The sequence below is a fragment of the Rhyacophila brunnea genome, unplaced genomic scaffold (genome assembly GCF_057557595.1).
Source record: "Rhyacophila brunnea isolate RB1 unplaced genomic scaffold, BYU_Rbru_1.0 scaffold_1, whole genome shotgun sequence".
Classification (NCBI taxonomy): domain Eukaryota; kingdom Metazoa; phylum Arthropoda; class Insecta; order Trichoptera; family Rhyacophilidae; genus Rhyacophila; species Rhyacophila brunnea.
Window position 1 is genome coordinate 62,028,803 of NW_028232751.1, and position 12,431 is coordinate 62,041,233.

Genomic DNA, 12,431 nt, shown 5'->3' on the forward strand with positions numbered 1-12,431 from the left:
AATACCTATATCATTTTTTAATTGCCATTGTTTCAACGTTTGTCCAAGAAATGATAGGCTCGTGGCAACTGAAATTTAAAACACATACTTTTTATTGTAATCATCTAAATGTTTTTGCCATCCATAGTGATGTTTGATACATTGTTGAAATATTCGCATTAGAATTGAGATTTGAATTGAAATAAATTAATTGAATTAAATGACTCCGCGATTTCACATTGTTATTTAACCATATATACCGTATTGGCGTATCTCAATACGGTATATATGGTTAAATAACAATGTGAATACTATCAAGTAATAGTGCACATTATTTAAGTACTGTTAATAATGTATTAAAAAGGTTACAATAAATGCCATTGGCTGTACTACATTGCACAAAGACACCACGTGATACCATTGAAGGCCCTTTTAAAATAAAACTCAGTTTTACAATATTTAGAATAACGTAAATTCTAGGCATGGCCGCCACATCCTGAAACGGGCCTGCAGTCTACAATCTTTGGCAGCCCCCCCTACCTATCGCTAAGGTTAAATCAATGTGACGATATACAAGCATTTTCCAAAAGGTGTTCGACGTCATACGTACTTGAATTATGGAGTATGTATCGACACACTTAACGAATATTAACAATTTTAAAATGTTAATATTCTTGAAGTAGTATACCTAGTGCCACAGGCGATTTTTTTATTATTAGAATTTTTAATGTGCGTTTATCTCACTTATGTGGTCGACCCGCCATGCCGAGCCACTCCTAAGCCCGAACAAAAAGTTGTCTGCGGCGCAAGTATAGTGGCATAATATGTAACCATATTAAAAAAAAAAAAAAAATGCTTATGTGGGTATCTATATATAATTAACTTTATATATTTGAGCGTTCAAGTAGTCAATTTATTTACAATAATTGCATAAATAGCTCAATTATTGTAGAATCACCAAAAACTAACATGAATTAAAAAATATTTCAAATTTATTTTAGTTTACTTTTTAATAAGATTTTTGGCTGTATAAAATCATTTTTAATATTATGAAAATATGGAGACCCGTTTTTTTTGTTATGGGAGAGAGACAGAATTTGATAGTTCCGCTACTGATTTTTACGCGTCAGCTGCCTACTGCCGACAATCACGCTGCCGATGTCCAATGAAGATCTCAAAACCAACCACTCGAATACAGCTCGAATCTCTGGTATATATCCAGTGACGTCCCTAGACAAAATGCCGCCCCATTGTTTATACAATATTTTTTATCATCTGTGCTAGTGTCGTTTCTAGTCACGAATGACGTCGAAAGGCAATGGAAGTAAACTAGATATCGCGAACCCGACAAAAAATTACAGTCCTTTTAAACCTTTTATGTTAATTAATACATTTTGTTTCCAACCAGTGAGCGGATTTTTTAAAGAAAAGATATTTTCGTTATTTAGTACTCAGTTTAGGTAGCTATTTCCATATATACCAAATGATTCTCCTCGATTTGCCGCCCTTTGAGTAACTGCCGCCCCCAAGCGACGCTCAATCTGCCTAACCCCACGGGACGTCACTGTCTGTATCGCTATTCAGATGAAGAAACTTCAATTTTCCACGTTCATTCATTAAAGTTTTAAGTCTTAATTTAACTATAGGTACATTGATTAACACTAATATAAATAATATAAAAAAACTAATATAAAAACTAAATCGAAAGTAAGGTATCCAAAAAAATTAATCATTAAAATGACTGACAAACAGTTAATGTGAACAATGGCCTTGGATCTCCTTGGAAAGTTTGGGTAAGCCAGGTTTGTAGGTATATTGTTGATTTAATTTCATGCACGATTCCACATTCTCATCAATAAAACGACTTCTCAGTTTACACTTGATAAGGTTCATGCTTGAAAAAGATTGTTCGCATGAATATGTAGAACCGAAAAGGGAAAAAAACAGCAAATGCTAGTTTTTTTAACTGATGAAACGAAACAGAGCCGCATTCAAGGGGCCAAAGAGCCGCGGTTTGCTGACCACTGCCCTAGGGCATAAGCGATGACAGATTTGGCCGCCTTATTAATATTTTGCTTGTACATAAAACCGTCATTGGGTGATTAAATAAAGCAATGTTCCATGACTTCTTTAAATAATCTATAAGTACTTGATTGTTTATACTTAAATTATTAAAGCTACGCATATATTTTTTAGAGAATTTGACAGTTTATGGGAAATCGACAGCCTCGTCTGCTTCATGGAAAACCACCACTGATTGTTATAAGCACCAAAGAATTACGATAGTCCTCTTGGGTATGAGTTCAATGCCATCGCTGGAGAAGTGAGCACCTACCAACTTACCTACGTTATAATATAAGTTGTGCGAGCCCACGTGACCCGCATGAAGAAAACACAACCGTCGATACCTCATCCTTGTACGGCAGATACAAAATGAAACGAAACAAAACAATTTTTGCTGACGCGCGGTCACCTCTCTTCGCCAACCATCCGCATTACTGTGGTTGGGAAAATAGCACATTTAACTCACCTTTAGTCATATTATTAATTGTTGCATTTTCAACAACTTTATATCGCGGACGCCGTCGCGTACCTAGAGTTGGGTATTTCCCGAGAATATCACAATCTAGAGATTCGGGATTATCCGAAATGATGAAATTTTGCATGCTCGAGATTCGGGATTTTCAGAAAATAATTCTCGAGAATTCTTGAGATATCGGGAAATTTAAAAAAAAACGTGTAAAAATCCTAAAATCAGTGTAAAAAGAGACAAAATCCAAAAAATATGTTTTTTTTTATTAATGTAAGAAGACAAACAAAATAGAAGTAGGGAAACAAAAATATTTGAAAACATTGCTTATTAAAATAGAATTACAAAATACAATACAGACTGTCAATCGCTGCGTCTGACAATCGCGTACGCTTTTGAGACACAAAATTCCCTGATGTTGAAAAAAATGCGCTCATTTTGAGTCGATGTTGGTTTAACTGTGTTAAATGCCCCGATCAGTCTTTGAACGTTTTTATTTTATGTCCACTTTTTTCATATAGAAAATCGTTTTTCAATTAATATTTGATAATAAAGAAACCCCGAATTCTGAGAAAAGATTCTCGAGATGCGGGATTTCCCAAAATGTTAAAAATTTCAATTCTCGAGATTCGGGATGGGAAATCTCGAAAATTTCTCGAGAATTCCGGTCGGGAAATTCCCTAAACCCAACTCTACGCGTACCTAATACCGGGGGAAAAGCACACGGACACACGAACGCAAAAATATGTAATACGAATCTTTAACTTTTTCACAGATAAGTTCACATTTCAATGTGTGTGGTAAACTAGGAAGACAAAAATAATGGGAAGAGAGTTATCTTGCCTGTGCGGTATAGTTTTTGCAAAAAATACGGAACAGTTTTACAGCGCTTTTCGGTTTGCGCGAGCTACAGTTTCCCATCCATACACACGAGCTTCCCGATACAAACCAGTTTGCGCAAGTAAGCTTATGGTAAAGCATGAGCGTCTAGCCAGACCATAAAAGTGTTTCTTTAATCTACGAATTCTCAAAGTCGAGGCTGAGGTTTATTTAGCCGATTTAGCTGTACATTTATACACCGTTATTACATCTATTATTTATATAATATATACTATTAATAATGGGTAGGTACATAATATTACACATTAGCTTCAACTGTGTGGTATTAAAATTTATATTTTCAAGTAACACTGTCACAGAAATAATTAGACACACAAAAACGTTTTGATGTTTGGCTGAGCTATAAACATCTCAAGAATAAGGGTGGTACGTTGATATTTTTGACTTATTTAACTTTAATCTTCAATGAGCCTTCTTCTTTGAACATCATAAAGCTGGCATTGCCAAATAATACCGCGATTTATATCTTCATTGTTGCTTCCACGCTAACATTTAGAATCAAGATAAAGTTTAAGTCCCGAATGTGAAATGAATGAAACGCGCATTCAATATTGGTAATATTTGAGTACGTATATCGAGCTTTGTATTTCATGTTTATTATGGCCTGACCATCATAAACTAATAAACCGAATCCGGGTTCAATGCCATGATTCGTTACGACTGGTTATCACATTTCTATCGTATTAATCTGTTTTGTGTGTCGAAGCGCTTGGTTTCTTTTTTCGCCATGATGTATTTTCAAATTAGAACAATGTGCATTTATTGTAATACATTATACATTTCAGCATTCATTATTTTATTTTACCACGTTTTTCTTAGCTCTTATTCTTGTTTGTCCGGTGGTTGTTTGTCCGGTGGTTGTTTGTCCAGTACAAATCTTGCAATCGATTTTTAAATAACTTCCCGACTAGCTAGACATTTGAAACTTTTAGAACATATCATAAGACGATGCCAATGCATTTTTTAATACTTTTAGCCACCTTTAAGTAGAATTGAATTCATTAAAAAAGTTATTTTGGAAGAAATCCGTAATCCAATCCACTATTATTGGTTGCTAGGGGTCTGGGGTGATAGCAATTAAATTATTAATATATACGTGCGTTACTATGAAAATTAATATGAAATGTCAAAATGACATTTCATTATTATTTCTATCAAATACAAATTTTTTTGATCGTTTAAGCTAGTCTAGTCAAGTTTATATTATTCAACAGAAAATTTTAAAACGTTGTATATAAAAAGTTCTTTTTATCTTGTAATTATTAATTTGTTTGTGTTCTCTGCCGAAAATACGGTTTTTTAGAAATTGAAAATCGGTATTTCGGTATCCATGAATAACGGAATGCCGGTATTGCAATCACTAGTCGAGACTGCAAAAATAGTATTGTGAGGTGAAAGTGCACGCTATTCATTTTCACGCACCAGGAAACGAACCTGCGGAAGCCGGCCCACCGCGATGTCAACTCAATTTCTTTTAATGTTTTTGTTGACATGAAGCTAAGGCTGTCGCATTCGCTTGCGGCGTCGCCAAATACGGGTTTCCTGCCGTCATGGCCGAATTGGAAATATTTCGAATATCATTGTACACTGTTTGTTCATAAGGTACGCTTGACGTGCACTCATTGTTGTAGAGACCACACAAATATACGAATATGTGCATACGACAATCACTACCGCAAGTCGCGTTCGCACACACGGGGAGAATTAGAAATCGGCGACGAATCTGCGGGATGATGCTGCTCACACCCAGCCTGCAATTTGTGGTGTCGATAGTAATAAATAATTACAATATAAAAAGAACTTTTTATATACTTACCACGTTTTTAAATTTTCTGTTGAATCATATAAACTTGACAATTCTATGTATTAAGAAATATAGAATACTGAAATGTCATTTTCACATTTCATATTGATTTCCATAGTAACACACGTATATATTAATAATTTAGTTGCTAGGACCCACTTAGCAACCAATAATAGTGAGTAGTAAATATTACTTTTAACACTTTTTTCCGAAACATACAAAACAGAATTAACTGAAAATGAATTCAATTCTGCTTAAAGAAGGCCAAAAGTATTAAAAAAAATGCATTCCCGTCGTGTTCTGATATATTCTAAAAGTTTCAAATGTCCAGCTAGTCGGGAAGTTAGTTAAAAATGTACGGGACAAACAAGAATACGAGCTAATAAAAACATGGTAAAATATTAGTGATAATAATTATTACTGATCGAATGCAATGAGGTAAGTATCTAACTTGATCCCAATAAATGAAGACTTCCGTTTATACACTTTATGCAAACTTGCACGTTCAAATTATTACTATTTATGCTAATATACAAAATCATAATTTTCTTCAAACAGTTTACCATAATATTGCATTCGAGTAAGTTCAAAGCGAAGGGCCTATTTCCATCACATACAAATTGAATGATGCGCATGAGAACAATGACATATTATTTTTTATGGGGTTTTATATACATTGTAAGTTTTATTATATTACCTTAATAGAATGTATATACTGAGCTACTTTGCCAATTATTTAAATTAAAAATAATAAAGTGATTTAGTACCATTCAAACATATCAAAGAGTAAAGAGCTCTCTTCAGATGAACATACATAATGAAGAACGCTACAGGTTTTTCAATAGGACAGGCTATGCATGCAATAGGATACAGATAAGGCTAATATCCAACCGAAGAAGAAGACCCTGTATAATTAAAATCCATCTTTTGTTGTCGATTTAGAATCGAATCGAAACAATCGTTGTTTTATTTCCCTCTTCAGGTTTTCGTTGGGCACTATAAATATGTACTTAAATATTGGTAATTCTTTGTGGAAAAATGTTGTATTAATTATTCGCTGATAGACAGCAATCTAAAAACAAATCGAAGTAAAAATTAAAGATTCTTTAAAATAATTAATTCTCATGATTTTTATGACTAAATTATACTAATCACAAATACTTTTTTTATAGTTACAAACTTTGGAAACACCTGGCTAGAAAATAAACAAACAAACCAAACTATTTCTTATAATAGTCCAGCTACGCATAGTGACGGAAAAAAATATTAGAGAAGAAAAGAAACAGCAGAAAATTTAAATAAAGAAAACTTAAAGTCTGTTAATTGTTTGCGTATAAGATAATGTCACCATATTTTCATAAAAAAAATAAAGGGCACACCTGTAATACGGGTTCATACAAAAAAGAGATAAAATATTATTTTGAAAGCTATTTTAATACATCGGAAATGCTTGCGCAAGGAAAATAGATAGTAATAAAAATAATAACATGGTAAAACTAGATAAGCTGTAAATCATTTAAATGTGATGATTGTTCTTATACAAGCATAACGTATATACCTAATTATATTGATACAATGGCGAAAACTATTAAAATACAATGAATATTCGTATACTTACGAGTAAGAAAAAGCATTCACCATTAAATAATTTAAAACACATAAAGTGGTAACTACTAGTGAAGAATCATTTAAATACAAAGAGTATTTTATACAAGCAAAACATCTCAACATATCTAGAGAATGGCGACTCGAGAATACTCGGGAATATCCAGCTTAAATATTGGGAACATACCTAAATAAGATTTCATATAAATAAAAAGGATTTCAAGTTATACACATTTATATTTTTTATAAAAAATCGATGTTTTTTAAAAGAGATATAAAAATAAATTAAAACTATGAATTTGTCAAAAATTTTAACGCTAAAAATTTTAGAAATTTAATAAAAATTTTTAAATAAATATAACCATAAAAATAATGTAATGATAACGTAACCTATGTACCAAATATGTGACAAATTCACATTTTTTTTACAATTGTAAGTTTATCTTGACTTTATATATTTATTAATTAATACAGTTGAAATTGTAAATTATCAAAAAAAAATCTGAAATTGCAAGCTTCGTATTTTTCAACTAGGTTCTCTGTTGGCATATAATATGATCCCCCTTAATTCAATCTACATAGCTGATTTTGGCAAAATTGCTGAATTCAAAAATGAAAACCTAACCTACTAACCTAACAAATAATACAATATATTGGCTATTTTCAAAATTTGTTTGCTGCTGGCTTTCTTTAAACGTAAACCGACAAGAACCTTGTTTTATTTAGACATGAATTTTATGTCAGTGGATACAATACGACCCGAAGAGGTTGGACGGTTTTAAATATACGGCCATATATTTCCGATACAACATTAACAAGTTTCCGGACACGAAATGAGGGTGGTATTATAATATTGAATTTATATTGGTAATTGAAAGAAAGTTAAAAAAAACTTTGAATCAAAAAACTTTCGTGTAGGTAAGTATAATAATATAATTAGTCAAAAAATATATTTCCATCAACAAAAATCATAAGTTAAGTATGGCACGCTGTAAAAAACAACACTCGGTTTCCATCCATGAATGGTACGGACTTTTTTTCTTTGGAAGGAAAACTAAAATAAAAAATGTTTGAGGCTTTCACGGTTGTTTTTTATCGTAGTATATTCTTGGGTTTTCACCGTGTCTCCTTCTTCCTTCTTTACTCGACGTTTCGGGCTCGTTGCAGAGGCCATTATCAAGAGATATGTTTTATGATGAAATGTAGTGTATGTATGTGAATGTAAACGTTGCTCTAAGAAAGTCAAAAGGAATCCGATTATCTAAGAGCAAACGTTGTTCAGAGTAATCTGTCAATCATTACGACCGGAGATACTGGCTCGAATATTAGATTTTGCTGATAGTGCCGGAAGCCATGACGTTTTTAATCGTAATCCATCATCCCTATTAATGTTTTCAGGGTTTCTGTGGATTTCAATGGCCTCCTTTACCAATCGTGCGAAATATCCTTTATTCCGACGTGGAAGTTATCAGAAAATTGGATGGTTCTCTAGGACACAGAGTCTATCGGAAACCAACTCATACCAATCGTTATTTACATGCTTCTTCTCACCACCACCCTGCTCAAAAAATGGGTCTGATTTCGACTTTGATGACAAGAGCTCGGCGTATCTGCGAATCTTCGTATTTAAAATCCGAGATATCTCAAGTATCAAAGGCTCTTCAAGCAAACGGATATTCTCACAATATGATCCAAAAAGCCACCAGAAGCAAAATCAACCTTAACCCGATCAGTCAGGAGGAAAAGATACAGTTCAAAGGCCGGGCCTATCTACCTTACATCAAAAACACCACAGATACTATTTCCAGGATACTTCGGAAACATAATATTGAAACAATATTCTCAACATCGACAAAGGTCCGAAATATGCTAAGACCAGTAAAGGACTCACAGCCTTTGTACTCGGCAGGTGTATACCAGATAAGCTGTCGTGGATGCCCAAAAAAAAAAAAAAAAAAAAAGTATATAGGCCAGACTTCTAGAACGGTACAGAAGCGTGTGAGTGAACACGAGAGAGCATACCGTCTTAAACATTACACGATGTCGGCAATTGCCGAGCACTCGATGGATACAGGGCACAAATTTGACTTCGAGACCAAGATATTGGGTCGGAATAAAGGATATTTCGCACGATTGGTAAAGGAGGCCATTGAAATCCACAGAAACCCTGAAAACATTAATAGGGATGATGGATTACGATTAAAAACGTCATGGCTTCCGGCACTATCAGCAAAATCTAATATTCGAGCCAGTATCTCCGGTCGTAAAGTGTGGGGATCTATAATACTATAAGAAATGTCGCATGGTCACCGCATGTATAAGTGATGCGATGTGGTATTTTGCTGTTGTTGGTGTTGTATGGAAACAGTTTTAGTGGGCATTATTCTTCACGGAAATTACTAAAATGGTCACTAATGGTGATCATTTATGTGTCGGTTTAGGCTTGTCTTGTAAGCCGCTGCCAAACAGTAATAGTGATGCATTGCAGCTAAAATCACGTCTATTAAATGTGTCCGATGACAAATGTGCTAATTTTCACATCGGCGAGAGGAAAAATTAATGCCGACATTTTTTTCGGTGCCGCGGGCGAAATTTTTTAGAAAAACCGTCCGTAAAGTACGAGCGATAAGTCTGGCCAGCGGATTTAAAAAAAACATACGACAATAATATGAACGTTTTAATGTTAATATAATACGCTATTTGGTTTTTAATACGAACTGGCACTCCGTATTAATTCTGTGGTAAGATGGCAAGATGGTAAGGTGGGTCCCAGGTTCGAATCCTGGGTCTGGCAAGTACACAATATATTGTTTTTCAATTTGTGTAGAGTCAAAGTATGGACTTAATAGGTTGAGCAAGTAGCTAACACCCATTTCTCGTAAAAACAAAAAACCTCCACTCTGTGGAGGCCCATTATTATGATTTTATTAGGATCGGATATGGTCAATTTATATACAAGATGGCAAAACATGATATGTTCATTTTTTCGGCAAATTATCCCGGCCCGTAGCAATGAGGTCTACAATATATCAAAATATGGTATTAATAGGTCTTATAAGTTGGGAGAAATAAGTTCAATCATTATGTGATTAATTTTATTGTTAATTGTTTGAATATTTTTCGAAGTTTAAAATTGCTCTCCTGAACAAGTATTTAGTAAAACGGACATATTATCATATTTTGCCAACTTACTACATAATTATTACACCGTCCTGACACCTGATGATTACGTGTAATAATAATAATATTTTTTGATGTACTTGTCTTAACATTTGTTCTGAAAATTTTCTGAAAAATTTGTCAAAACAGTTCCAGCATCTATATCAGTAGTTACATCGAAGAGGGTTATTGGCGAATTTCTCTGTGGAGTGATTGCAGAGAAACAATAACAAAATTTCGAACGGCCAACGCCGTGCGTACGCTAGAGTAAAAGCAAATAATGTCAGACTAAAAGTTTCGTTAAGGTTGTACCTTAGTTGAGGCACGGTCTAAATAGATCGTGGCTAGGCGATGCGCGGACTGCGGGTCGCGGGTGCAAATGACGCATGCCAAACGAAATATAATTTGTCATATAAATCCAACATACGTTCATTTTATCTTCCGTTTATTGTTCTATTAGTAACAATAATAATATATTCATTGACATGTTTTCTTTTTAAAGTAAATGGGTAACGTTTTTAGTCATCTTTACACGATTTAAGAATTAACACGCCCGTCGCCATCACGAAACAAAGTGACGTGTTTCAAGCTCGGCGTTCTCTCTCAGAATGCGAGTGAGTTCAAAATTTTGTCGCGCCTATCGTTGAAAATTATTTGCCGTTTCACTGATGAATCACCTTAAGTCCACTCTGTAGAGGCGTATATGATCATCTTGGGATCATGGTAAAAAAAAATTACTAGTACAATATAAATGTCAATGCTTCTATACTATTAAAAATAATAATAATCAAAATATTATGGAATAATAAAGTTAAAGAGAATCGTTGTTAAATACGTTTATATAAAATTCTATAAGTATTACAGTCTTAAAAATCGTAATATTTTGAAAAAAATTAAAAGCGGTTTTGTGAAAAAATATGTAAGTATATAATATAATATGCTTAGTTTGCTAATTATTTTATTTTTCTCATTTTTCAGGTAATCGGACACTTTCATATGGAAATAGGAAAAGGAGATGAGAATAACTGGGTAAGAACGTCTCCTATTTATTAAAACTTTATTTATATTAAATATTAAGGTTACTTATATATTTTTCATTAACACTTCCGTCAACACAAGTATAAAATTTAAAAAAATATGTAACTTGTATTTGGCATTGTAATAAATTTTAAATAAGTATCTATGAAATTGAAAGCAATAAATTTTACTCAAATTTATGTATTTTTATTTATCGATGGTAATATTAAATTTATCAATAAACCTACCAATGTATTAATCAGGGGACACATAATTAATGGGAACTGGAATATCTAACGAGTATCAAGTAACAGGCAACCGACCTCGAGTGGGGAAGAATATGAGATAAACTTAAACACGTGTCAAGAATACGTCATTCTAAACTTGTTCTTCGTTCTGACAGCTTCTATCGGTTTATATTGGTGTATTTTAAGGTTGCAGCACACACTATTTCACGTCTATAATGTGTGTGTTCATTTTGGTACGACACTCACACATTCAAAGCCCTTATTCAAAATGTAGTGTATTGGAGTCTAGCCTATCTGAACTTTATTTATTAATCTGTTCTGTGGTATTATTGCATAATTGAATCTTGTTATCATTATGAATTGAACACACTAATGCATTTAATTATAGATCGAGCGATATATCTAAAAAGGTTATAAGTAAATGAAAAGTACTTTAAGAATAGGTATATATAAATAAGCCTCTGATTTTTGAAAAGTGTTCATTACACAATATATAGTTGAGGAAACTTTCCCATAAAAATCTCAATCTACAAATACATAACACCAATTTTATTGATGGGACAAGTTGCAAAGTTTTTTACCTTCATTCTATATTTTTTGATATTTTATCATCCCAGTTCTAAGTTATTAGTTTTGAGTCTATCGATATTTAACATTAAATTGATTAGATAGGTATGCATGCGATGTTGGTATTAGGAAAATTCCGGAAACAGTTGAATTAAAATATAATACTGCACTGCGTAATGACTACAGACAAAATATTATGTCATATATGAAAACTGATGGCAATAACTGAAAAAAAATATCTTTTATCTTGTGATAACTGAAGTGACGATTTGTTGATGATGTTATCTATTGTATAAGTAGGTACTTTTCTATCATGGGTTGGTTCATTAAGAAATTAAGATTAAGTATCAAACCCAGCTCCTTTCGGTAAGATTATTACAATAATAAAATATCGTAATATAAGAATATGTAGGTATAGGGATTGTAATACCGAATAAAAATGTCAATGCCGGTTTTTCGGTATTATTGAATACCGGTATTTCTTAAACATTAAAAAAACAGAAGTATGTGCTTATCAATAAACATAGCTATTAAAATCTTTTAAAAATATTATTTTATAACAAAAACCTACATACCTACATTTATTATGTTGACATTTAAAAATATGTATTGATCATAATTG